The sequence below is a fragment of the Grammomys surdaster genome, unplaced genomic scaffold (genome assembly GCF_004785775.1).
Source record: "Grammomys surdaster isolate TR1022 unplaced genomic scaffold, NIH_TR_1.0 194, whole genome shotgun sequence".
Taxonomy (NCBI): domain Eukaryota; kingdom Metazoa; phylum Chordata; class Mammalia; order Rodentia; family Muridae; genus Grammomys; species Grammomys surdaster.
The window spans coordinates 2,514,397-2,542,332 of NW_021604639.1; positions in this window are offsets into that span (position 1 = coordinate 2,514,397).

Sequence of the window (27,936 nt, forward strand, 5' to 3'; positions counted from 1 at the left end):
TGCTGCTGCTGCTGCTGCTGCTGCTGCTGCTGCTGCTGCTGCTGCTGCTGTGAGGCTCGGCAAACTTCCACCATGTGAGCTGAGCCGCTGCGGCCGCCCATGTGGTGCTCTGCCATGTGGGCCGGGTACCATTTCCTGATATCAGACTGCACAAACTCATAAACAGACATCGATTAATTGGTAAGGAGTTTCCGTTCGGCTTGAGGGACCCTGAACACCGGGTTAGTGCCTGGCCAACGCTTCCTGGACTAAGGATTTGGCTTTTCATGGCCCCAGTCCATATGGCCTCTAGCTGACCTGCCACTTAGGACATTGGCCCGTTGGGTGGTCTTTCCTCTCTCAGAAATAGCTCGTAACCCCTCCCCAGCTCTTACAGCTCCACAGAAAACTGGTACCAGATGAGCTAGATCCTGACTGGCTAACCTCTGGTGGGCTAGCCCGGTCGAGGCCCTTATTTGATCGCGCGACGGCCCGATTATTATAAGCAGTGCCTGATTGCTTTGTTGCTGGCTTATCATTCAGGACGATGGCTGATAGCCTGTAACAACCGTCACCCAATGGACAATACATTGTCTTCGTCCATACCCACAGACACATACTGCCAGCAGTCTGATAACTGGAAAAATTACCTATACCCCTTTCCATGTGTTCTGCCTGCTCCCCACCCAAGGTTCTGCACCACACCTCTTTCTAATTTTTCTTTTTAATTAAACCAAAATGGGGGAATTACTGTGACTCTAGCGGATGTCTGCAGGTTCCACACACACTAGCCTAGAACTGGTAAGCTTCCCCATCTCCCACTGGCCAGAGTAACCCTCCACATGGTCCCAGGAAAGATTCCTTGAGCTAGAATGTCCTTCCCTGAGCCCTGTCCTTCCCTGAACCTCTCTAGGACGGCTCCGCTTGGATGAGACACTTCCCCTCTTTCTCTCAAGACAGTTTCTTGCCACTGAGTACCCCAGGCCAGGCCTGGACAGACTGTTTTCTTTGCCTCAGGAGCACCGGCTCCGACCATAGTCCCCAGGTGTCTCTTCCAAGGGCCAGTCTTTCGCACCCTTTCCCCTTTCCTCCTCCTTTGTCATTTGCGGGTCGACTGGAACCTCAGTTCCAGCTCCTTGCCTGGAAAGCTAGAGCGGGTCCAGGGCCCAGCTAGCTCCCCTCGCCTCCTCTGCGATCGGTCAGCCGGTTCGCCTGGTCCCTTCCCTCTATGGTTCTTAGCTCTGCTCTGGGTTTTCTCCTTACATCCTGCCACCTGTGACCTGAAAGTGTTGGGGTGATAAGGGGACATGCTTGCTTTTCTTTACTCACTGCTGCCAGAGACACTAAGCAGCGACTTCCAGCTGCCAGCAGGAAGACCCGCCCTGCATCTGTGCTGCCACCCGGAAGACCTGACCCTCCTGCAGCAATTGTGGCTCATAGTCCAACCTGTGACAGCCGTACGATCCAGCTTAGCCAAATTGTTTCTGTGCTAATACAAAAATATGCTATTTCTCTTCCTATGCAACCCGCCAAAGTTACTTAAGACTCTTTCCTAACCCATTTTGATGGATTTTTATTCAGTTACAACCAATCCTTATGGCTCTCAATCTTATCAGAAGTCTGCTAATCATATATTTTAAGTTTAGGGCTGATAGAATGCCCAAAGCCTCTAACAGTTAGCCCAAGATGGTTTCAGAAGACCTGGACGCCAGAATCCTAGAACAGACAGCCTAGATTGTATGTGGACAAACACAACTGGATACCCTGAGTCAAATGACTTGGCTAAAACAAGGTAAGTCATTTCTCATGTCATGCGTATCCATTCCACAGAAAAAAAGCCCTGCGGCTTCTGCACTTAGAAACCAGACTGACTTCAGCCAAGAGACTATGGAAACCATGGGAACTTTTGGCTAGTGGACTCTGTCATTTTTTAAAAGTAATATATAACTGGTAGATTGTTTTCTCTTTATCAGACTTCTGACTACATTGACAGCTAAGTTTTCACAAATTTTATCTGTTACCTCATTACCTAAACTCAGTTGAAAGACTACTTGTGTTAACTCATGCTGTTATCTCTTTTCAAAACTTATAAGCTACAGGAAACCCACTCAGATCTACCTCTCATGAATGCCATCCAGATAAGTACATCTGCCTAAAATTCCTACTTACTACCTGTAACAAAGGGTGGGATCCCTCTGGGTTTCAAATGTACATCTTAGAAAAAATCTTTCTCCAAGTGTTCTTAATCTTATTTCCTACATCTTGTCAAGTCCAGGTGCATCCAATACAGCTCCAGAGAAGCAACCTTCAGATGCTCCATCTCCTGCCACACACACAGCTGCTTCTACTGGACCTGACCCTGGACATCAGAAAACAGCCAACTCTTCTAAGACGGGACAAACATCTCCCATATCCATTCTTCTAGGTTCCCCCTAGAGACACGTCGCCCCCAATGCCAGCAGGAAGTAGCCAGATTTCATGACGACCCTATTCCTGCTTTGCCGTCACCTCTTTCTAATTTTTCTTTTTAATTAAACCAAAACATGGGAATGTTAGTAATCTGTTAAACTCCACCTCCACAGTCACCTGGCAGTGGCCAGGTATGCTCCACCCCACAGTTACCTGGCAACAGGCAGGTAGTCCTGCCCACTATAAAAGGGGCTGCTTAGCCCCTCCTCTCTCTCTCTTGTTCCTCGACCTGCAAACCTGCAGGTTGTTGTCTCCCCTTGCCCCTTCCCTTCTCCCTCTCTCCACATGGTCATGGCCGGCCTCCACTCCTCTCTACTTCTCTCTCCCTTCTCCTACTCTCCCACCCTCTTAATAAACCTCCCCTTGTGGAACCATCTTGGCCTGCTGTGATCTGTCCAAGCTGCCCATGACCTTTTACAATATTCCCTAATTATTTGATGATTTTACTTAGATCGTATTCATATATGCATTTATTTTAAGAGATTTCTGATTTATTAGCTTTTCAAATAATAGCCCTAAATTTTAGCTGTCCTTTCCCATATTCCCTCCCATTACCCCCTCTTACCTCCTCACTTGATTCTGCCATTCCAGATGCTCCCCACCCACCCATAAATATCTATTTTACTTCCCTTTCCTACTGAGATCTAACTGTTCTGTCTAGTCCTTTCTCTTTACCTACCCTCAATTTTTCTATAGTTTAGTTATGATTGTCTTAACAAATAATATCCACACATAAGCAAATTCATACTACATTTCTCCTTATGAGTCTGGGATACCATGCTCAGGATGAATTTTTTTTTAATAGTTCCATCTATTTGCCTGCAAATTTCATGATGTCGTTTTAACAGCTGACTAATATACCATTGTGTAAATGTGCCACATTTTCTTTATCCATTCTTCTTTTGAGGGGCATCTAGATTGTTTCTGATTTCTGGCTGTTATGAATAGAGCAATAATGAACACAGTTAAGCAAATGTCTCTGTGGTAAGATGAAACATCCTTTGGATATATGCTCAAGAGTGGTATAGATGGATATAGAAGAAGGTCAAATCACATCTTCTGGAGAAAACACCATACTTTCTCTTATATCAGGTTCACTTTATCTGGCATTATATTAAGGTCTTTGATGCATTTGGAGTTGAGTTTTTTACAGAGTAATATGTTCGGATCTATTTACATTCTTCTACATGAAGACAAGCATTTTTGACCAGTACTATTTGTTGACAATGCTCTCTTTTTTCTCCAGTTTGTAGTCCTGGCTTCTTTATCAGAAGTCAGATGTGCAGAGGTACATGGTTTATACCTGGGTTTTCTATTTGATTCCATTAGTCAATGTGTCTGACTTTGTTCCCATACCATGCTGTTTTTAGTATCATAGCTTTATAATACAACTTGAAATTGGAGGTGGCATTACCTCCAACAGGTTTTTTTATTCAGGTTGTTTTAGGTATCCTAGGATTTTTCTGTTTCCATTAGAAGCTGAAAATTGTTCTTTCAAAATCTGTGAAAAATTATATTAGAATTTTTATGGAGATTGCATTGAATCTATACATTGCTTTTGGTAAGATGACTATTTTTACTGTGTTAATCCTTCCAGTCCACATAAGCATAGGAGATCTTTCTATTTTCTGATTTCTTCAATTTCTTTTTTCAATGACTTGAAGTTTTTTTATCAAACAAGTTTTTCTTGGTAATTGCTTGGTAAAAGATACCCCCAAGATATTTTTTAGGATTTGAGGCTACTATATAGAGTATTGTTTCCATGATTTTTTTCTCAGCCCATTTGTCATTTGTTTATAGGAGGCTACTAATTTTTGTGAATTAATTATGTATCCAGCTACTTTTCTAAAAGTGTGTTTATTAACTGTAGAAGTTTCCTGGTGGAATTTGTAGGGTTACTTATGCGTACTATCAGATCACCCAGATCATCTGAAAATAAGGATATTTTATTTAATATGTCTATTGATTTCTATATGTTGAATCATCCTATATGTCTGGAATAGAGTCACCTTGGTCATGGTGGGTTATATTTTTCAAATACCCTTATATTCAGCTATCAGATATTTTATTGAGAATTTTGTATATGCATTCATCAGGGTTATTGGTCTGTATTTTTCTTTCTTTGTAAATGTTTCTGTTGTACATTTTGAGGTATTTAAAAATATTGATTATAAGTCTCATAAAGTTATTCTATGAATACATCTTGATCTGGGCTTTAATTTTGTCAGAAGACATTTTATCACTATTTTGGTTATATTTGTCATGAGTCTGTCTAAGTGGTTGATATCTTCTTAGCTTATCTTTAGTGGTTAAAGTGAATCCAAACGTTTGCCCATTTCTTTCATATTTTATAATTTAATGGAATATAGGCATTAAGTTATACCTTACAAAATCCTAGATTTCATTATAATCTGTTTTCCTTTTAACATTTATTTTGTTAATTTGAGTCCCCCCTCCCTTTTTTTGTTAATTGGTATAAAGTACTATTGATTTTGTTTATCTTTTCCAGAACCAGCTTTTAGATGTGTTAATTTACTGTATTATTTTGTTAGATTCCTTTTCATTCATTTCTGTTCCAATGAATGTTTTAAGTGCCTTCTTGTCCACTGGATTTTTATTTATTTTGTTTCTGTTTTTACAAATACTTAAGTTGCATCAGAAAAATGTTTATTTGTGCTCTTTCTGATTTTTGAAAGCAGGCATTTAGAGATAAAAATTTCACTTGGGACTCCTTTGAGTGGTGTAGCAGAGGTTTGATGCATTGTGTTGTCCTTTTGATTTCAGGACATTTGTATTTTTTATTTCTTCTTTTCCAAAGGATCATTAAGAAATGTATTATTTAGTCTCCATTACTTTTTATAATAACTACGGATGTGTTAACTGGCCATCAACTCATGAACCTATAATAAAAATAAAGTAGATTTACACAATAAACTATTAATAGCTGATAAAAAATGAAATTATGAAATATGCAGGAAAAAGGATAGGAATAGAAGCAAATATCTGGAGCAAAATACTTCAAACTCAGAAAGACAAATACTGCATGTTTTCTTTCATTTGTGGTTGTTAGCCTTTGAGCTTTCCACATGTGCATTTCATCTGAAATAAACACAGGTTTTAGGTAGGTAGGAAGAAGCCATGGGGAGGAAGAAGCCTCTCAAAGAATGGGAAATATAATGTAGTTTTATAAAGGGGGAAGAATTAAAATGGAGGAGGATTGAATGAAATGGGGAAACTGGAAGGCTGAATAGACATAGTAAAATAGGGTAGAGGGTTACAGCTAACACTGAAGGCCTTTTGAAAAGACATATGGAGGCTTCCGGTTTGTGACTGTGCCTGGAGCAGACCCTGTGTCACAGCTCTCCATACCCAAACACCTCCAGGAGAGAGCTGGTCTCCAAGGAGTGCTGACACAACTATGAGCACAGGTAAGACCACCACTTCTGCTCCAAGGGCCCCATCCAGAGCCCACAGGACAGAGGAACCAAGGAGCAGCCTAGGAGAGGAGCCTTCTGGTTTCCTTCTGTTCCTGGAGCTGACCTTGTGCCACAGGACTCCATACCCAAATAACACCAGGAGAGAGCTGACACACCTGTTAGGACAGATAAGACCACAACTTATGCTCAAATTCCTGGCCCAAGAGGGATCTGCCTAGACCCATTAGGACACAGGAACCAAGGAACAGCCAGTAACAGGATCCTTTCAGTTTCCTTCTGTGCCCTGGAGCTGACCCTGTGCCACAGCTCTCCATATCCAAATCCCTACCAGAGAGAACTAGTCTCCCAGGAGTGCTGACACACAGTCTTGCAGAAGGAAAAAGCCACAGTCAGAGACAGTAAGTCCAGCTAACAACAGAGATAACCAGATGATGAGAAGTAAGGCAGGAATGTAAGAAACAGAAACCAAGACTGCTGGGCATCATGAGAACCCAATTCTCCAACCACAGCAAGCTCTAGATACCCCAACACAACAGAAAAGCAAGATTCTGATTTAACATCACATTTCATGATGATGATGGAGGACTTTAGGAAGGACAAACATAGCTCCCTTAATGAAATACAGGAGATCTCAGGTAAACAGGTAGAAGCACTTAAAGAGAAAACACAAAAATCCCTTAAAGAATTACAAAAAAAAAATAACCAAACAGGTGAAGGAATTGACAAAATCATCCAGAATCTAAAGGAAATAGAAACAATAAAGAAATCACAAATGGAGACAACCCTGAAGACAGAAAACCTAGGAAAGAGATCAGGAGTCATAGACAAAAGAATCACAAAATATATATATGTGTGTATGTGTGTGTATGTGTGTGTGTGTGTGTGTGTGTGTGTGTGTGTGTATGTATGTATGTATGTATGATAGAAGAGAGAATATCAGGTTTAGAGGATACCATAGAAATAATTGATGCAACAGTCAACGAAAATATAAAATGCAAAAAGCTTCATCCAGGAAATCCAGGACACAATGAGAAGACCAAACCTAAGGATAATAGATATAGAAGAGAGTGAAGATTCCCAACTTAAAAGGCCAGTAAATTCTTCATCAAAATGATAGAAGAAAACTTCCCTAAAGAAAAAGATGCCCGTGAACTTACAAGAAGCCTATAGAACTCCAAATAGATTGAACTAGAAAAGAAATTCCTGTCACATAATAGTCAAAACAACAAATGCACAAAACACAGAAAGAATATTAAAATCAGTAAGGTAAAAAGGTCAAGTAACATATAAAGGCAGACCTAAAGAATTACACCAGACTTCTCTCCAGAGACTATGAAAGCAGCTATCATAGACATCTAAGAGAACACAAATACCAGCTCAGGGTACTATACCCAGCAAAACTCTCAATCTCTATAGATGGAGAAACCAAGATATTCCATGACAAAAACAAATTTACACAATATCTTTTCACAAAATCAGCCCTGCAAAGGATAATAGGTGGAAAACTTCAACACAAGGAGGGAAACTACAACCTAGAAAAAGCAAGAAAGTAATCTTTAAACAAACCCAAAAGAAGATAGCCACACAAATATAATTACACCTCTAATAACAAGAAATAACAGGAAGAAACAATCACTTTTCCTTAATATTTCTTAACATCAATGGACTCAATTCCCCAATAGAAAGACATAGACTAACAGACTGAATTTAGTCCAGCATTTTGCTGCATGTAGGAAATGCACCTCAGTGACAAAGACAGACACTACCTCATAGTTAAACTACTGGAAAAAAAATTTTCCAAGCAAATGGTCCCAAGAAACAAGCTACAGTAACCATTGTAATATTGAATAAAATCGACTTTCAACCAGAAGTTATCAAAAAAGATAAGGAAGGACACTTCATACTCATCAAAGGAAAAATCTACCAAGAAGAACTCTCAATTCTGAATATCTATGCTCCAAGTGCAAGGGCACTCCCAGTCATAAAAGAAATTTTACTAAAGCTAAAAGTGTACATTGCCCACAATAATAGTGGGACTCTTCAACACCCCTCTCTCATCAATAAACATATCATGGAAACAGAAACTAAAGAGAGACACAGTAAAACTAATAGAAGTTATGGGCCAAATGGATTTAACAGATCTCTGTAGAACACTTCATATTAAAACAAAAGAATATTCCTTCTTCTCAACATCTCAGGGTACCTTCTCCAAAATTGACCATATCGGTCACAAATCATGCCCACAACATACAAGAACACTGAAATAAACCCATGCATCCTATCAGAACACAATGGACTAAGGCTGGTCTTCAATAAAAACAACAGAAAGTCGACACACACATGGAAACTGTATAATGCTCTACTCAATGATAACTTGGTCAAGGAAGAAATAAATAAAGAAATTAAAGACTATTTAGAATTTAATGAAAATGAAGGCACAACATACCAAATGTTATGGGATACAATGTAAGCAGTGCTAAAAGCAAAACTCATAGCTCTGAGTGCCTCCAAAAAGAAACAGAGAGAGCATATACTAGCAGCTTAACAGCACACCTGAAAACTCTAGAACAAAAAGAAGCAAATACACCCAAGATGAGTATACAGCAGGAAATAATCAAAATCAGGGCTGAAATCAACTAAGTAGAAACAAAATGAACTATACAAGGAATCAACAAAACCAGGAGCTGATTCTTTGAGAAAATCAACAAGATAGATAAACCCTTAGCCAGACAAACAAGAGGCTAAAGAGACAGTATCCAAATCAACAAAATCAGAAATGAAAAGGGAGATATAACAACAGAAATTGAGGAAATTAAAAATATAATCAGATTCTACTACAAAAGCCTATACTGAACATAACTGGAAAATGTGGATGAAATGTTCAATTTTCTAGGCAAATACCAAGTATCAAAGTTAAATCAAGATCAGTTAAACTATCTAAACTGTCCAATAACCCCTATAGAAAGAGAAGCAGTCATTAAAAGTCTCCCAACCAAAAAAAAGCCCAGGACCAAAGGGATTTAGTGCAGAATACAATCAGACCTTCAAAGAAGATCTAATGCCAATACTTTTCAGACTATTCCACAAAATAGAAACAGAAGGAATACTACCCAATTCATTCTATGAAGCCACAGTTACACTGATACCAAAACCACACAAAGACCCAACAAAAACAGAGAACTTCAAACCAGTTTCCCTTATGAACGTAGATGCAAAAAATATGCAAAAAAAATCTGACAAACTGGATCCAAGAACACATGAAAATGATCATTCACCACAATCAAGTAGGCTTCCTCCCAGAGATATGGGGATGGTTCAATATAAGGAAATCCATCAATGTAGTCCACTACATAAACAAACTCAAAGAAAAAAACCACATGATCATCTCATTAGATGCTGAAAAAGCATTTGACAAAATTCAACATCCTTTCATGTTAAAAGTCTTGGAAAGATCAAGAATTCAATTCCCATATATCTAAACATAATAAAAGCAATATACAGCAAACCAGTAGTCAATATCAAACTAAATGGAGAAAAACTTGAAGCAGTCCTACTAAAATCAGGGACTAGACAAAGCTTCCCACTCTCTCCCTATCTATTCAATATAGTATTTGAAGTTCTGAGTAGAGCAACTGGACAACAAAAGAAGGTCAAAGAGATACAAATTGGAAAGGAAGAAGTCAAAATATCACTATTTGCAGATGATATGTTAGTATACTTAAATGACCCCAAATATTCTACCAGATAACTCCTACAGCTGATAAACAACTTCAACAAATTAGCTGGATAGAGAATTAACTCAAACAAATCACTACTCTTGCTATACTCAAAGGATTAACGAGCTGAGAAAGAAATTAGAAAAATGACACCCCTTCACAATAGTCACAAACAATATAAAATATCTTGTTGTGACTCTAACCAAATAAGTGAAATATCTGTACAACAAGAACTTCAAGTCTCTGAAAAAAGAAATCGAAGAACTCAGAAGATGGAAACACATCCCATTCTCATGGATTGACAAGATTAATATAGTAAAAATGGCCATCTTGCCAAAAGCAATCTATGGATTCAATGCAATCCACATCAAAATTTCAACTCAATTTTTCAGAGTTAGAAAGAGCTATTTTCAAATTCATTTGGAATAACAAAAAAAAAAAAACAGGATAGCAACTATTCTCAACAATAAAGAACATCTGGGAGAATCACCATCCTTGAATTCAAGCTGTACTACAGAGCAATAGTGATAAAAACTGCATGGTGTTGGTACAGTAACAGGCACAAAGATCAATGGAATAGAATTGAAGAGCCAGAAATGAACCCACACACCTATGGTCACTTGATCTTTGACAAAGAAGCTAAAAGCATCCAGTAGAAAAAAGACAACATTCTCAATAAATGTAACTGGTTCAACTGGTAATCAAGATATAGAAGAACGCAAATTGATCCATTCTTATCTCCTTGTACAGACATCAAGTCCAAGTGGATCAAGGACCTCCACATAAAACCAGATACACTGAATTTAATAGAAGAGAAAGTGGGGAAAATCCTTGAACACAGGGGGGAAAGTTCTTGAACAGAACACCAATGGCTTATGCTCTAAGATCAAGAATTGACAAACAGGACCTCATAAAATTGCAAAGTTTCTGTAAGCAAAGGACACTGTCAATAGGAAAAAATGGCAACCAACAGATTGGGAAAAGATCTTTACTAACTCTCCATCTAATAGAGGACTAGTATCCAATATATATAAAGAACTCAAGAAGATAGATTTCAGAGAACCAAATAACCCTATTAAAAAATGGGGAACAGGTCTAAACAAAGAATTATCAACTGAAGAAACTCAAATGGCCAAGAAGCACCTAAAGAAATGCTCATCATCCTTAGTGATCAGGGAAATGCGAATCAAAATGACCCTGAGATTACACCTCACACCAGTCAGAATGGCTGAGTTCAAAAACTCAGGTTGATAGCAGATGCTGGCGAGGATGTGGAGAAAGTGGAATATTGCTCCATTGCATGTGGGATTGCAAGCTGGTACAACTACTCTGGAAATCAGTCTGGAGGCTCCTTAGAAAATTGGACATAGTATTACCTGAGGACCAAGCTATACCACTCCTGGCCATATACCCAGGAGATGTTCCAATATGTAATAAGGACAAATGCTCTACTATGTTCATAACAACCATATTTATAATAGCCATAACCTGGAAACAACCCAGATGTCCTTCAACAGAGGAATGGATACAGAAAATGTGATACATTTACACAATGGAGTACTACTCTGCTATTAAAAACAATGACTTTGTGAAATTCGCAGGCAAGTGGATGGAACTTGAAAATATCATCCTGAGTGAGGTGACCCAGTCACAGAAGAACACACATGGTATGCACTCACTAGTGAGTGAATTTTAACCCAACAGCTTGGAATACCCAAGATACAATTCACAGACCGTATGAAGCTCAAAAAGAAGGAAGATTGAAGGGTGGATGCTTCAGTTCTTAGAAGGGGGAACAAAATTCTCACAGGAGGAAATATGGAGAAAAAGTGTGGAGCAGAGACTGAAGGAAAGGGATCCAGAGACTGCTTCACCTGAGGATCCACCCCATATATAGTCACCAAACCCAGATGGATTCCGGGAAGTGCTTGCTGACAGGAGCCTGATATAGCTGTCTCCTGAGAGGCTCTGCCAGAGCCTGAAAAACACAGATGCTGATGCTTACAACCAACCATTGTACTGAGTGTGGGGTCTCTGATGGAGGAGTTGGATAAGGGACTGAGGAGCTGAAGGGGTTTGCAGCCCCATGGGAGGAGCAAAAGTGTCAAATGGCCAGACTCCCTCAGAGCTCCCAGGGGCTGAACCACCAACCAAAGAGTACACATGGAGGGACCCATGAATCCGGCCACATATGTAGCTGAGGATGGCCTTGTTGGGCATCAATGGGAGGAGTGGCTCTTGGTCCTGTTTGAAGTCCCAACGTAGGGAAATGCCAGGACTGGAAGGCATGAGTGGGTGGGTGGGTGTGTGGGTGTGTGGGGGATCATCCTCATAGAGGCAGGCAGAGGGGACATGAGATAGGGGGTTTCTGGAGGGGAGGCTTGGAGAAGGGATAACATTTGAAATGTAAATAAAGAAAATATTCAATAACAGAAGAAAAAAGGAAAAGCCATATGGAAGCCTACTAATGTAGAAGCTTCTTAAAATATATGTGTATACATACAGGAAAAGAGTTTAAATCGGGCTACCATAAAATTGGGTGACAATGCCCTTACTTGATATCATATGATGATGCTAAGACACTATTGCTGAAAACATAACATTCATAACAATCATAGAACACAGAAAAAAATCAAGTGAGTGCTGACCTGGAAGCTTCATCTCTACTAGCTGGAAGGCTTTATGTATGGCAAGTAGGACAGTAATCATTGGCCATATCCACTTGAGAATGCTATTAACTACAACAGTGACTGTCCTGACAAGATATATCTACTGATACAAAAAGCTGTTATCGGAGTATATCAGTATCAGTCAGGATTCTTTGCAGTAATAGAATGTATAAAATGAATCTCTCTTTATAGGAAAGGAATTTCTTCAAATGATTTACAAGCTGTGGCCTAGCCAATAAAGCTAGCTATAAATAGAAAGTCCAAGAATCCAGCAGTTTCTCAGTCCATAAAGCTGGATGTCTCCGTTGGTCTTTAGTATACACTGAAATCCTGAAGAAGTAGGCTCTAATGCCAATTAAAGAACTTGCTAACAAGACAAGAGCATGGAGACAAAGAGTAAAAGTTTCCTTCTCCCATGTCCTTACATAGGCTACTGCCAGAAGGCATGGCTCAGATTAGGTCTGGATTAAAGGTGTGTCTTCCTACCTTAAAGATCTGAATTAGAAGTAGGTCTTCCCACTTCGAATTATGCAGAGATACCTCACAGGTATGCCCTCCATTTTGGGGCTCTGAGTTTAGGGCCTATGCCTGGCACAGTTATAGTCAAGACCTGTGCTTAGATAGACCATAGGTCCTAGGAGAGAACCTATAACTATTATTCCAGTAAATGCTAGTAGTATTAAAACAATTCTTAGTAACATACTACTACACCCACAGATTAGTGCATCTCTCATCCCTCACCAGAGAAGTTTCTTCTTGCAGTAGATGGTAATTAAATGATAAACTATTGGCAAATGAAAGCTTCTGGGAAAGGAAATGGTTGTTGTTGTTTTTTTTTGTTGTTGTTGTATTTTCTCTCCTTCCTTCCTTTCTTCCTTCCTTCCTTCTCACTTTCTTTCTTTCTTCCTTTCTTCCTTTCTTCCTTTCTTCCTTCCTTTCTTTCTTTCTTTCTTTCTTTCTTTCTTTCTTTCTTTCTTTCTTTTGAGATGTGGCCCCTGATAGATTGATCATGTTCCAGGGCAGGCTTCACATTCAAAAATATTTGCACAACACAAATTGGACCTGATAAGATAGAAAATGAAAGTGAGAGGTGGGGATGAATCTGAGAAAAGTTGGAGAAGGCATGTGAATATGATCAAAATACATTGTACAAAGTTCTCAAAGAATTAATAAAACAGTTTAAAACAATTGCTATTATAGAAACACATGCTAACCCATGTTTATTGTTGCTTTATTCACGTGAGTTAGTACTTGAAAATAGCTTAGATGTCTATTGACTGATGAGCAGACAATAAAAATGGGGTGTGTATATATAATGGAATTTATATAGTAAAGAAAAATGAAATTGTAAAATATTAAAGTAAATGAAGATGCTGGCAAACATTATACTGAATGATGTAGCCCAGATCCAGAACAACAAATGTCATGTGTTTACTCTCACATATAGATCTTATCATCAGATCTTTAGGTTTGTACATTTGACTTGAAGCACACATAAAAGCCAGGAAACTGTTTCATGGGGACAGAAAAAAAAATGTTAAGGGATGGGGCATAGTAGAGCACAGGTGACATAAAGGGTAATTGGGGTGTAGTAGAGAGGAAGATTGGAGGGGGAGGAATAGGGCAGTAGGGGAGAAGGGATTAATAGAGGGAAACTAACACTAAAAATATTTTTAAAGCCATATTGAACCATTTTATAGTTGATGAAAGAGAAAAGGAGGAATGGAGAAAAGGAGAGAGAAAGTGAAAGGCAGAGGGAGGGAGGGAGGGAGGGAGGGAGGGAGGGAGGGAGGGAGGGAGGGACTGGTGGATAGATGAACAGACAGACAGACAGACAGACAGACAGAGTCCCCCTACCTACTCAGAAGATAATGTTCCTTCAGGAAACCATAGATTGCCACACAAAAAGCCAAGTACCAGATATGTGACACCTAACTTTGAATAGTTAGTTGGTTCAGAGTGTCCATGAGACCCTCCAAACAAATGCAGGTTATTTATTGCACCTTTCTTGGTTGACTACAAAGTTTTATAAGACTCAATTCCTTAAGTCACCACATACCTAAACTTACCACTTCCCTTTCTCCTTTTCCTGACCCTCAACTACCCAAGTGAGTCCACCTCAGGTCCTTTGCATCAGCTGCTCCCTCCTACCTATTTCTTGGCTCTCTCCCTGGCTAATTAGATATCTTGGATATCTTCTCTGATATCCTAGAACCCGCAACTCAAGAATGCCAATTAAGCCTTTGCTTACCATCTGTGCTTATCATCTTACTAAATTCACTTTGTAGGTTACTGAAAGATTTACTTTCTGTTCTTCTAGTCTAGTCTAGTCTATAGCATACTTGGACATGTTATATTTTATATGTGTCATATGCTGGAAGCAAAAATATGACTTACAATCTGGTTAATACATAAAGAGATAATAACTGTACATGGGTTTTGGCATATTTTGTTGTATTAAAATTTTGGTGACTATTGTAGCATTTATGCCATTGTATATTCTGGTCTATTTAGAGTCCTAAGCTGACAATTTAAAAAAAAAACTTGTTATTAATGATCCCTGGACAACATCTTGCACAGCCACACCAAGCTTCCAAAGCCTGGTAATGAGCCTCCTCTTCCTGGAAAACAAAGTGTGAGAAACAGACCAGAAGTTTGAGAGAATATTTCTCTCTTCCTTCCCAAGAGGCCAGTTACTGGTGTTTGGACACAAGCTGAGTAGAGCAGTTACTGTTTTGAGTAAAAAGCTTCTTTGATCTAAAAACATAAAGGCCTTTGACCAACTTCAATATGGCATATGTCTTTTAATTCTGTAACTAATCAAATTGGGACCTAATTCTATTTTGTAGCCTAGCTCCAAAGCATGAGGTAAGGCAAGTTTTTGTTATAGTAAAAACAACAAAAAAATGCTTTTACTAAGCAATATTAAACATCAACATCTTTTCATTCCTGGGAGTCTTATAACATATCCCTTTTCTATCAGCACAAGTGCTAATTATTTCATTTTCTCATCAATTGCCATAAATTTCAACAATAATGTGAAATCTATTTAAAAGAACTAAGACAAAAGCAGAGACTGAAGGAAAGGAGACAGAGTTTGCTTTCTACCTTTTTAGTTAAAAAAGAAAAAGCAAAAAGACCAGTAAGCCTACTTTCTGGGGTCTTTGGCCTGTGAGTTTCTAAAGCCCAAGGCCCAAAGAGGTAACAACCTTGATCTCAAGTTTCCCAGAGTACAAAACAATTTTCTGAACCTTTACACAGAGAAAAAGACATTCAAAATCATCCCCAAAGGGAGTTGCAAAGACAGGAGGTTGCTTCTCTGTTGCAGTCCATTTGTACTGAAATAGTAAAGGAGGAGTCTTTTGCTTAGCAGACTTCCCAGGGAAAATAGAGTTGACCTACTTTTAAGGGAAATGAATTCCAGGAGTCAAGCTTTAGGACACATGCTCCACCCATGTCTCCTTTCAGTGGAACTATCTGAAAATCACTACTAGTAAAAGCAATTGTCATCCTGACAAGAAACTGCTAGATCATCATGGATTCTCTTTCTTCCTTTCTTCTTTCTTTCTTTCTTTCTTTCTTTCTTTCTTTCTTTCTTTCTTCCTTTCTTTCTTTGGTTGAGTTTTACTTTGTTTGGTTTTAGGGATTTTTTTCTTTGTTTGTTTGTTTGTTTTTATTTTGATACAGGTTCTTGCTCTGTAGTTCTGGCTGTCCTGGAACTTACTATGTAGACCGGGCTAGCCTTGAGCTCACAGAGATTTACCTGCCTCTGCCTCTAGCGTGCTAGGATTAAAGGCATGCACTACTACACCCAGATTCCCTTGAAATTTTAGTGCATGACATTAACTTGAACCAGGCAACGGCTCTGCATTTCAATGTCAGATGCAGTTAACATAGGATAGTCACTCTCTAACACAGAGATGTCAGTTCAGTATTGTTATTCTAGTAGTATTAATTTCTAGAATATTAATGTTTTCCTAAAATGATTATTAATACAGAATAACTCCTTGACATAACATTGAAGCTTTTTATATTTTGTTGAGAAGTTCTAAATAAGCTATTCCATAAAATAATCCTTTATAAAAATGTGAACACTAGAAATTCAGGAGAGAGAAAACCATGTATTGTAAGAAGGAACCAAACTGAAGCCATTTTGAATAAAACTTCCAATTTGTTTTTTTCCTTTTTATTAATTAATTAATTAACTTAATTTACATACAGATTGCAGCTTCCTCTCTTTCCTCTCCTCCCAGTTCCACCCTCTCTCCTTCCCTTCCCCCATCCTCCCTTCCATTTCTCTTCAGAGAAGGGGAGGCCTCCGGATGATATCAACCTGCCTTGGCATATCAAGTTGCAGTAGGACTAGGTGTTTCTTCTATTAAGGCTAGACAAGGCAGCCCAAACTTCCATTTTGAATACAGTCAAATATAGTATAAATCTCCAAGACCTGGTTGGGTAATTGACATCCTAGTTGGCAATTTGAGACATGAATGCTAGGCAAGGTAGCCCACCACAGTTGAATAACCCAACCAATGGAAACAAGATAAGTGTACCACAAAGACATGTTCCTAAGAAATTCCCCTATCTCTAAATCCTGATTGGTGGGATAACCTGACACAGTTGTTTGTGGATTTCAGGCTTAAAAGCTGGGTAGCATTCTGGTTTGGGGTCACAGTTCAGCTCCCAAGTCTGCTCTGTAATACTGATTGATCAGTAGTAGCCCAGCAGCCCGAGTACAAAAAAAAAAAAAAAGTCATCTGCCTAAATACTTACTGAGATGAATGTTTAAAGACACAGTCAGCTCCCAAGTCTGTGCTGTTGTCCCTGACTGATCAGTTCTTGCTGCCTAATTCAAATAAAGATCTTGCTTTGCTGAACTCCTGTGACTACTTGGGTTGTTTTGGAGTTTTGGACTATAACAGTATCTCCACTTTTAGCCAGGTCACAAGTAAAGAAAGTAACATCGTAAGTAATGCAAGAAGTAGCCATAAATCAGAGAAACAAGCCAGATCTCATTTTACCTATTAATCTTTTCATGCGGTAGATTTTATGAATATGTTGATCCCTCAATTTCAGACACCATATAAGAATTAAGAGTCCATCTGGATAATTCTAATATATGTCTTCATTTTATACTACAACCAAAACAATGTCATGGTCATAATCTTTCAAATAGTAAAGACCTCTATAATTAAGAGTTACAGGAAAAACATTTACTACTTTCTGTTACCTCAGTACCCACCAACATTCAGCATGAATAATATCCCATGTAGAGAAAGTGAGCTAACTTGTTTTTATAGAAATCTTCATAGTGTTTTTGTTAAACCAGAAGGAACTGACTGTGCATCTGAGGATTCATGTCAATTCACATACAGGAAAAAGAATGGACTACTCACTCACCTTCTTAGACCAAAACAGCAGCATGGGTGCACCTCTCCTTTGACCATTAGCTAGAAACCAGTTTTAAGATGACTTGAGTATGTATCCTTGTCATTTTTTAAATAAGATTTTCATTATTTGAAATTTTCATACATTTGTGCAATGTATTTTGACCATATCCACCCACCAGCACCTTTTTCCAACTATCCCTAGTTCACCTCACCCCACCCCCCTCCTTACATGTCCTCTTTTATTTTCATTATTGTCACTAATAACCTCTAGGCTTCAATCAGTGCTGCCCGTGTGTGCCTGAGTATAAGACAGCCAGCCAGTGGCCATATTCCCAAAGGATCACAATGTACTCCCTCCTTCCTCAGCCATCAACTGCCAACTCCTGGAGGTGTTGTATCCTGCTCCCAACCATGCTGGAATTTTGACTGGCTCATCTTGTGCAGGTTTTGTGCAGGTAAGGGTACTATGAGGCAATACATGCAGCAGCCATATCATCCCAGAAGTCAGCATTTCAGCGTTCTGCTTCTCATCTGCCAGCTCTTACATGCTTTCTTTTTCTCTTCGGAGTGACATTCCTTTGATCTTGGATGATATAAATGGTCCATCCGCAACTGAGCACTCACAGTTCCTGACCATTGGAAATTTGACCACTTAAGAATCTCTGTATTGTTGGGACCGAGCCTAGAGCAGGTCGCAGGCAGCAGCTCCGTACCCAACCGCAGAAAACCAAGAAAAACAGGGACTCCCAGGAGCTTGAACTCACGCAGCATCCCAGGTAAGGAAATAGCAGCACTCACCCCAAACAGGGAGCAACAGGGACCCACTGGGACCCAGGAATTTGCTCCTGGCCTGGAGCGGGCTCCATCCGGTCTGGGCCCGAGCACTCGCGGATCCCGGGAGGCAGCTCTGCACCCAATCTCGCAGACTCCAGAGGAAGCGGGGCTCCCAGGACCTCTGTGCCAAGCAGGGTCTTGGGCTAGGAGGTGGCAGTGCTTGCCCCCGAACAGGGAGTGGCTAGGACCCACTGGGACCCAGGAGTTCACTCCAGGGCCCGGAGCGTGGGTTCCTTCCGGTCTGTGCCAGAGCAGATCCCGGGAGTCAGCTCTGCACCCAATCTCACAGAACCTAGAGGGAGCAGGGCTCTCAGTGGCTCAAGCTAGCTCAAGCAGTTTCTTAGGCTAGGAGGTGGCAGTGCTCGCCCCCAATCAGGGAGCAACTGGGACCCACTGGGACCCACTGGGACTCATTGGGATCCAGGAATCCGCTCCTGACCCGGAGTCCCGGCCCCTTCCGGTTTCCACCTGAGCACCGAGCACATCTTGGGCCTCATCTCTAACTCAAGCAGCAAAACCCATCCCAAACAGTTCTGACACAACCTAGATAATAGGAAAGACAGGCCCCAGTCAGAGACAGCACTGATAGCACAAAGGGGATCCAGATGGCGAAAGGCAAGCACAAGAACACAAGCACCAGCAACCCAAGGTACTTGCCATTATCAGAACCTAGTTCTCCCACATTAGAAAGTCCTGAACTCCCCATATCACCAGGAAAACAAGAACCAGATCTAAAATCATTTCTAATGATGATGCTAGAGGACTACAAGAAGGAAGTAAATAACACTATCAAAAAACTTGAGGAGAACACAGGAAAACAGGATGAAGTCCTTAAAGAAACACAAAAATCCTTTAAAGAATTACAAGAAAACACAAACAAACAGATGAAGGAATTGAACAAAACCATCCAGGACATAAAAATGGAAGTGGAAACAATAAAGAAATCACAAAGGGAGACTATCCTGGAGATAGAAAACCTAAAAAAGAAATCAGGAGTCATAGACACAAGCATCACCAACAGAATACAAGAGATAGAAGAAAGAATCTCAGGTGCAGAAGATACCTTAGAAAATATTGACACAACTATCAAAGAAAATGCAAAATGCAAAAAGTTGCTATCTCAAAATATCCAGGAAATCCAGGACGCAATGAGAAGACCAAACCTAAGGATAATAGGTATAGATGAGAGTGAAGATTCCCAACTTAAAGGGCCAGTAAATATCTTCAACAAAATTATTGAGGAAAACTTCCCTAACCTAAGGAATGAGATGCCCATAATCACACAAGAAGCCTACAGAACGCCAAACAGACTAGATCAAAAAAGAAATACCTCCCGTCACATAATAATCAAGACTCAAAATGTACAAAACAAATACAGAATTTTAAAAGCAGTAAGGGAAAAAGGCCAAATAACATATAAAGGCAAACCTATCAGAATTACACCTGACTTCTCACCAGATACTATAAAAGCCAGAAGATCCTGGACAAATATCATACAAACCCTAAGAGAACATAAATGCCAGCCCAAGCTACTTTACCCAGCAAAACTCTCAATTACCATAGACGGAGAAACTAAGATATTCCATGACAAAACTGAATTTACACAGTATCTTCCCACAAATCCAGCTTTACAAAGGATAATAGCAGGAAAGCTCCAATACAAGGAGGGCAATCATACCCCAGAAAGAGCAAGAAAATAATCCTTTTCCATCAAACCCAAAAGAAGATAACCACACAAACGATGTCTCCACTATTAGCAAAAATGACAGGAAGCAAGAACACCCTCTCCTTAATATCTCTTAACATCAATGGACTCAATTCCCCAATAAAAAGGCATAGGCTAACGGACTGGATACGCAAACAGGACCCAGCTTTTTGCTGCTTACAGGAAACCCACCTCAGTGACAAAGACAGACACTACCTTAGAGTAAAAGGTTGGAAAACAATTTTTCAAGCAAATGGCACTAAGAAACAAGTGGGAGTAGCCATTCTAATATCGAATAAAATCAACTTTCAACTTAAAACTATCAAAAAGGATAAGGAAGGGCATTTCATACTTGTCAAAGGAAAAGTCAACCAACATGAACTCTCAATTCTGAATATCTATGCGCCAAATACAAGAGCATCGAATTTCATAAAAGAAACCTTACTAAAGCTCAAAACACACATTGCACCTCACATAATAATAGTGGGAGACTTCAACACCCCACTCTCAGCAATGGATAAATCATGGAAACAGAAACTAAATAGAGATACAGTAAAACTAACAGAAGTTATGAACCAAATGGACTTAACAGATATCTATAGAACATTTCACCCTAAAGCAAAAGAATATACCTTTTTCTCAGCACCTCATGGTACCTACTCCAAAATAGACCATATAATTGGGCACAAGACAGGCCTCAACAGATATAAGAAAATTGAAATAATTCCCTGCATCCTATCAGATCACCATGGTCTAAGGCTGGTCTTCAAAAATGACAAAGAGAATGGAAAGCCCACATTTACATGGAAACTGAACAACACCCTACACCTTGATAATCAGGTAAGGGAAGAAATAAAGAAAGAAATTAAAAACTTTTTAGAATTTAATGAAAATGATGACACATCATACCAAAATTTATGGGATACAATGAAAGCACTGCTAAGAGGAAAATTCATAGCTCTAAGTGCCTACAAAAAGAAACTGGAGGGAGCATACACTAACAGCTTGACAGAGCACCTGAAAGACCTAGAACAAAAAGAAGCTAATACACCCAAGAGGAGTAGAAGGCAGGAAATAATTAAACTCAGGGCTGAAATCAACCAAATTGAAACAAAAAGAACTATCCAAAGAATCAATAAAACCAGGAGCTGGTTCTTTGAGAAAATCAACAAGATAGATAAACCCTTAGCTAGACTAATCAGGGGGGCAGAGAGACAGTATCCAAATTAATAAAATCAGAACTCAAAAGGGGGACATAACAACAGAAACTGAGGAAATTAAAAAAATCATCAGATCCTACTACAAAAGCCTATATTCAACAAAATTGGAAAATTTGGATGAAATGGACAATTTCCTAGACAAATACCAGTTGCCAATGTTAAATCAGGACCAGATAAACCATCTAAACAGTCCCATAACCCCAAAAGAAATAGAAGCAGTCATTAAAAGTCTCCCTACAAAGAAAAGCCCGGGACCAGACGGTTTTAGTGCAGAATTCTATCAGACCTTCAAGGAAGACCTAATCCCAATTCTTTTCAAACTATTCCACAAAATAGAAACAGAAGGTACACTACCCAACTCATTCTTTGAAGCCACAATTACACTCATGCCTAAGCCACACAAAGACCCAACAAAGAAAGAGAACTTCAGGCCAATCTCCCTTATGAACATTGATGCAAAATTACTCAATAAAATTCTAGCGAACCGAATTCAAGAACACATCAAAACAATTATCCATCACGATCAAGTTGGCTTCATCCCAGGAATGCAGGGTTGGTTCAATATTCGGAAATCCATCAATGTAATCCATTATATAAACAAACTCAAAGAAAAAAACCACATGATCATCTCACTAGATGCTGAGAAAGCATTTGACAAAATTCAACACCCCTTCATGATAAAAGTCTTGGAAAGGTCAGGAATTCAAGGTCCATACCTAAACATAGTAAAAGCAATTTACAGCAAACCAGTAGCCAGCATTAAACTAAATGGAGAGAAACTTGAAGCAATCCCACTAAAATCAGGGACTAGGCAAGGCTGCCCACTCTCCCCCTACTTATTTAATATAGTATTGGAAGTCCTAGCCAGAGCAATTAGGCAACACAAGGAGGTCAAAGGGATACAAATTGGAAAGGAAGAAGTCAAAATCTCACTATTTGCAGATGATATGATAGTATACTTAAGTTACCCCAAAACTTCCACCAGAGAACTCCTAAACCTGATAAACAACTTTAGCAAAGTGGCTGGATATAAAATTAACTCAAGCAAATCAGTAGCCTTCCTCTACTCAAAAGATAAACTGGCTGAGAAAGAAATTATGGAAATGACACCCTTCAAAATAGTCACAGATAATATAAAATACCTTGGTGTGAACCTAACCAAGCAAGTAAAAGACCTGTATGACAAGAACTTCATTCCCCTGAAGAAAGAAATCGAAGCCGATCTCAGAAGATGGAAAGATCTCCCATGCTCATGGATTGGAAGGATTAATATAGTAAAAATGGCTATTTTGCCAAAAGCCATCTACAGATTTAATGCAATCCCCATCAAAATTCCCACTCAATTCTTCTCAGAGATAGAAAGAGCAATCTTAAAATTTATTTGGAATAACAAAAAACCCAGGATTGCAAAAACTACTCTCAGCAATAAAAGAACTTCTGGAGGAATCACCATCCCCGACTTCAAGCTGTACTACAAAGCAATAGTGATAAAAACTGCATGGTATTGGAACAGAGACAGGCAGGAGGATCAGTGGAATAGAATAGAAGACCCAGAAATGAACCCCCATACCTATGGTAACTTAATCTTTGACAAAGGGGCTAAAACCATCGAATGGAAAAAAGATAGCATTTTCAACAAATGGTGCTGGTCCAACTGGTGGTCAGCATGTAGAAAAATGAAAATTGATCCATACTTATCTCCTTGTACAAAGCTCAATTCCAAGTGGATTAAGGACCTCCACCTAAAACCAGCCACACTGAAACTAATAGAAGAGAAACTGGGAAAAAGCCTGGAATACATAGGCACAGGGAAAAAGTTCCTGAACAGAACGCCAATGGCCTGTGCTCTAAGACCAAAAATTGACAAATGGGACCTCATAAAGCTGCAAAGCTTCTGTAAAGCAAAGGACACAGTCAATAGGACAGAGCGGCAACCAACAGATTGGGAAAAGATATTCACCAACCCTACATCTGATAAAGGGCTAATATCCAAGGTATACAAAGAACTGAAGAAAATAGACTCTAGACAATCAAAGAACCCTATTAAAAAATGGAGCACAGACCTGAACAAAGAATTCTCAACTGAGGAAGCTCGAATGGTTGAGAAGCACCTAAAGAAGTGTTCAGCATCCCTAGTCATCAGGGAAATGCAAATGAAAACAACACTGAGATTCCACCTCACACCAGTCAGAATGGCTAAGATCAAAAACACAGGTGACAGTACATGTTGGCGAGGATGTGGAGAAAGAGGAACACTCCTCCACTGTTGGTGGGATTGTAAACTGGTACAACCACTATGGAAGGCAGTCTGGCGGTATCTCAGAAAATTGAACATAGCGTTACCTAGGGACCCAGCTATACCACTCCTGGGCATATACCCAAAAGAAGTTTCAACATACAACAGGGACACATGCTCCACCATGTTCATAGCAGCCTTATTTATAATAGCCAGAAGTTGGAAAGAACCCAGATGCCCTTCAACAGAAGAATGGATGCAGAAAATGTGGTACATTTATACAATGGAGTACTACTCAGCTATTAAAAACAATCAGTTCACAAAATTCCTAGGCAAATGGATGGAGCTGGAAAATATCATCTTGAGTGAGATGACCCAATCTCAAAGGAACATACATGGTATGCACTCACTGATAAGTGGATATTAGCCCAAAAGCTCACAATTTCTAAGAATCTTCATATAGACCACATAAAACTCACATAGAAGAAGGAAGACCAAAGTATGAATGCGTTGGTCCTTTTTAGAAGGAGCATCAAAAGTTTCAACCAGAACTCCCAAAGTCTAAACCACCAACCAGAGAGCACAAAGGGAGGGACTCACGCACCTGTATAGGGAATTGAGGGTGACCTTGTTAGACTCCAGTGAAAGTGGAGGGCCAAGGTCCCCAAAAGTTTGGATCCCCTACTGTGTTGGAATTCGAGAGCAGGGAGATGGGACTGGGAGGATGTTTGGAGCACACCATCACAAAAATTAGGAGGAAGGGGTAGGGGATAAGGGATTTGGGGGGAGAATGAGAAAGGAGACAACATTGAAAGGTAAATACGTATAATACCCAATAAAAACCCCACACAGATAAAGGATTTAAAAAAAAGGAAGTCTATTTATTTTAAATTAATTTCAAAAGTTTCTAGGAGATGCAAATTGGCTAAGATACTATTTTAAGCTCTCCACAAAAGAATTTAAATCTCTGTTCAATATTCTCAAGAGAGAGGTAAACCCTAACTTCCTCAACAGTTAATTGACAAAAGAGAGGTAATCTCACAAAAAGTAGAAAAAGCTATTTCTAATCGATATATCATATAGTCTGATTAATTGTCAGTGGAGCTATAAAAGTCCTTTGACAAAAGATTATTAATATAGATTTATATATCCTTAAATAAGGCCTTCATGACTCTCTGAGTGTGGAAGGAGCAACTGTTGGCGCTTCTGCCCTGATTTTACAAGAACTCTGAAAAATTGGCTTTAAAAACAAAAGAGGGGGAACGGTACCCCCTCAGAAGGAGTCCCCCTGAAATACTCTCCATCATGCCTTGTTCACTTTTCTCTCTCTAAAGCTGAAAGCTCATGGCAAATCTCTTGCTGACCATGTTGGTGACCTCGGGCACCACCAAGACCAACAAAACTTTGCCACAGATATGGGGAAGGACCCTCATACCCATAAAGGGAATGCCCCAGTCCCAGTTCCCTTATGGAGCCGAGGACTGATATGCCTGCCCAATACCACAGAAGGCACAGCTAACCGGCTACCACAAATATTAATGAAAAAAATAGATACCCTCACAAAGCCAGGCCCAATCATAAATACGATGAATAACAATTTACATCCAGGGAAGAGAAATCTCCCTGAGAATCCCCTTCTTTTTTCTTTCCAGGTAAAATTGAATCACCCGTGATGCCTGCTATTAGAAGTTCTAACCCAGATGGACCAGAAGCCAGGAGCCTCGCCCTTACCCTCACCCCCTACCTTTTCCCACCTGCACAAGGTCCCCTGAAGCTGGGCAACTGCAAGATCCTGCTTGGCAACTGCAGATAGACTCAAAGCAGTGTACCATATCATCTGAAGAATAGCAGGGAGACCATAACTCAAGCAGTGTACCATATCTTCTGAAGAATAGCAGGTTGCAGTCCTCCTCGCCCCCACGAATAACCAGGACCCGCCGGTCGGGTCAAGTGGCACCCAGACGTGGGGCTCGAGGCACGGACCCATCCGGACGGACCCTCATTGAGAGGATGTGCGCACGACATCAAGATTGAGCAAGACAGAGATCATCGCCCGTGACCTGTCGTCCACGGAACCAGGTTGATGCTGCCATCAAGAAGGCAGTTGAAGTTCATTACCATCAGCTGAAAATTGCAGAGGATCCAGAAGTGACTCCGCAGGAGACTGACACAGCTGTCAGCTCCCCTGCCTCCCCCTACGGTCGACCCCTAGACTTCCACGCCCTCCAGAAGGGTTCCTGGTATGCCTGGCTTTGCCCTCATTTCTCTCGCTAGAGAGCTTGGCCTCTTGATCACCACAACAAAAATTGGCTTTTTCCTAAACCAAGGCCACCCTTGATATGGCCGCTAACATTGGGGAGCCTTCCTTTATGACAATATTACACCCCAAACTGACAAATGGTTGGTAACTTGAACATTTACAAGAGACTAGGATGGCTGTGAGTTAGTCCAATGACGGGATTATTGTAGGTCCACTTCCCAGGGGCCCACCCAATGCAGCCGAAAAGGAGTGCGTGGTGCTGGGAGTGGGTGCAGCCTACATGGCCTAAGACAGGGCTCTCACCCTCCTTTCACCCACATCAGAGTCCCTTGACGTTGCCCATCGTCGACAGCCTAAAGCCTTCGACCATCGATGTGACTCGTCTCACATCAGTGTTTTGGGGTTGTGAACTTGTCTAAGACCCCCCATAATTAGACATCCAAATTCAAAACTCACATAGTTGGGATTGAACATAAGACGCCTTCTCTAACTAAAAAGAGAAGGGGGAGATGCCAGAAGCCAGGACCCTCGCCCTTACCCTTACCCCCTACCTTTCCCCACCTGCACAATGTCCTCTGAAGCTTGGCAACTGCAAGATCCTGCTTAGCAACTGCAGATAGACTCAAAGCAGAGTACCATGTCTTCTTAAGAATAGCAGGGAGACCATAACTCAAGCAGTGTACCATATCTTCTGAAGAACTGCAGGTAGATCATAATTCAAGGCAGTGTACCATATAGACCATGACATGTTTCAAGGCACAGGCCAAGAAGATTTTGTACTTTTCCACCACCTGGACCCTCTTACCCCCTCCCCTTGTAAAACATGCTATAAAAAAAAAAAAGCATTTCATGTTCAAAAAAAAAAAAAGAAATTAAAAAAAAAAAAAAGAATCTCTGTATTAACCACTACCCAGTAGTCAACCACACATTGGTTTGGTCAAATTTCTTTGACTAAACTTGAGAACAACAAAAATCTGTGTAAAAACATAAAAAAATTGAAAGCAAGTTGACAGCAGCATCATTAAGCAAAACCATAGAAGGTTCCCTTCCCTCTAGAGCCTATCATCTTCCTAGTTGTATGCTTTTGACCAGGTTTAAGTACCAGGTATAAAATCCTTCTGTTAAAACACCACTCCTATCTCATGAAATTCAATGAAGAGGTAGCCCACAGAATAGGAGAAAATACTTTCCATTTATATACATGACTGGAATTTTTAAATTTTCTTTTAAAATTTTTATTCACTTTACACTGCCCCCCAAGACCTGCCCTCACATAGTCCCTCTTCCCAACTCCCTCTACCTCTCCTCTAAAAGGGTGGAGACCCCCTAGGTAACCGATCCCTCTGGCACATATACTTTCTGCAGGGCTAGGTGCATCCTCTCCCACTGAGGCAAGTAAAGGCACCCCAGTTAGGAGAACGTATATCAGACAGACAACAGCTTTAGGGATGGCCCTTGCTCTAGTTGTTGGGGGATCTACATGAAGACCAAGCTGTACATCTGCTCTATATATTCAGGATGGGCCTAGGCCCAGCCTGTGTATGTTCTTCGGTTCGTAGTTCAGTTTCTGAGAGCCCCTACGCATACAGGTTAGTTGACTTTGTTAGTCTTTCAGTGGATTTCCAATCCCCCTTTCTCCTACTCTTCCATAGGAGTCCCTGAGTTTGGTTCAATGTTTGGTTATAGGTCTCTACATCTGTTTCAGCCAGCTGCTGGGAGGGCCTCTCAGAGGACAGCCTTGCTAGGCTCCTGTCTGCAAAAACAACAGAGCGTCATTACTAAGGTCAGGGATTGGTGCATGCCCATAAGATGGGTCTCAAGTGGGGCCAGTTATTGTTTGGCCATTCCCTCAGCCTCTGCTCAGTCCCCTTCCCTGCATTTCTTCTAGACCTCTGCTCAATCCCCTTCCCTTCTACTAGACAGGGTAAATTTTGTGTTTAAAGTTTTGTGGGTGGGTTGGTGTTCCTATCACTCCACTGGGTTTCCTTTCTGGCTACAGGAGGTGGTCTCTTCAGGTTCCC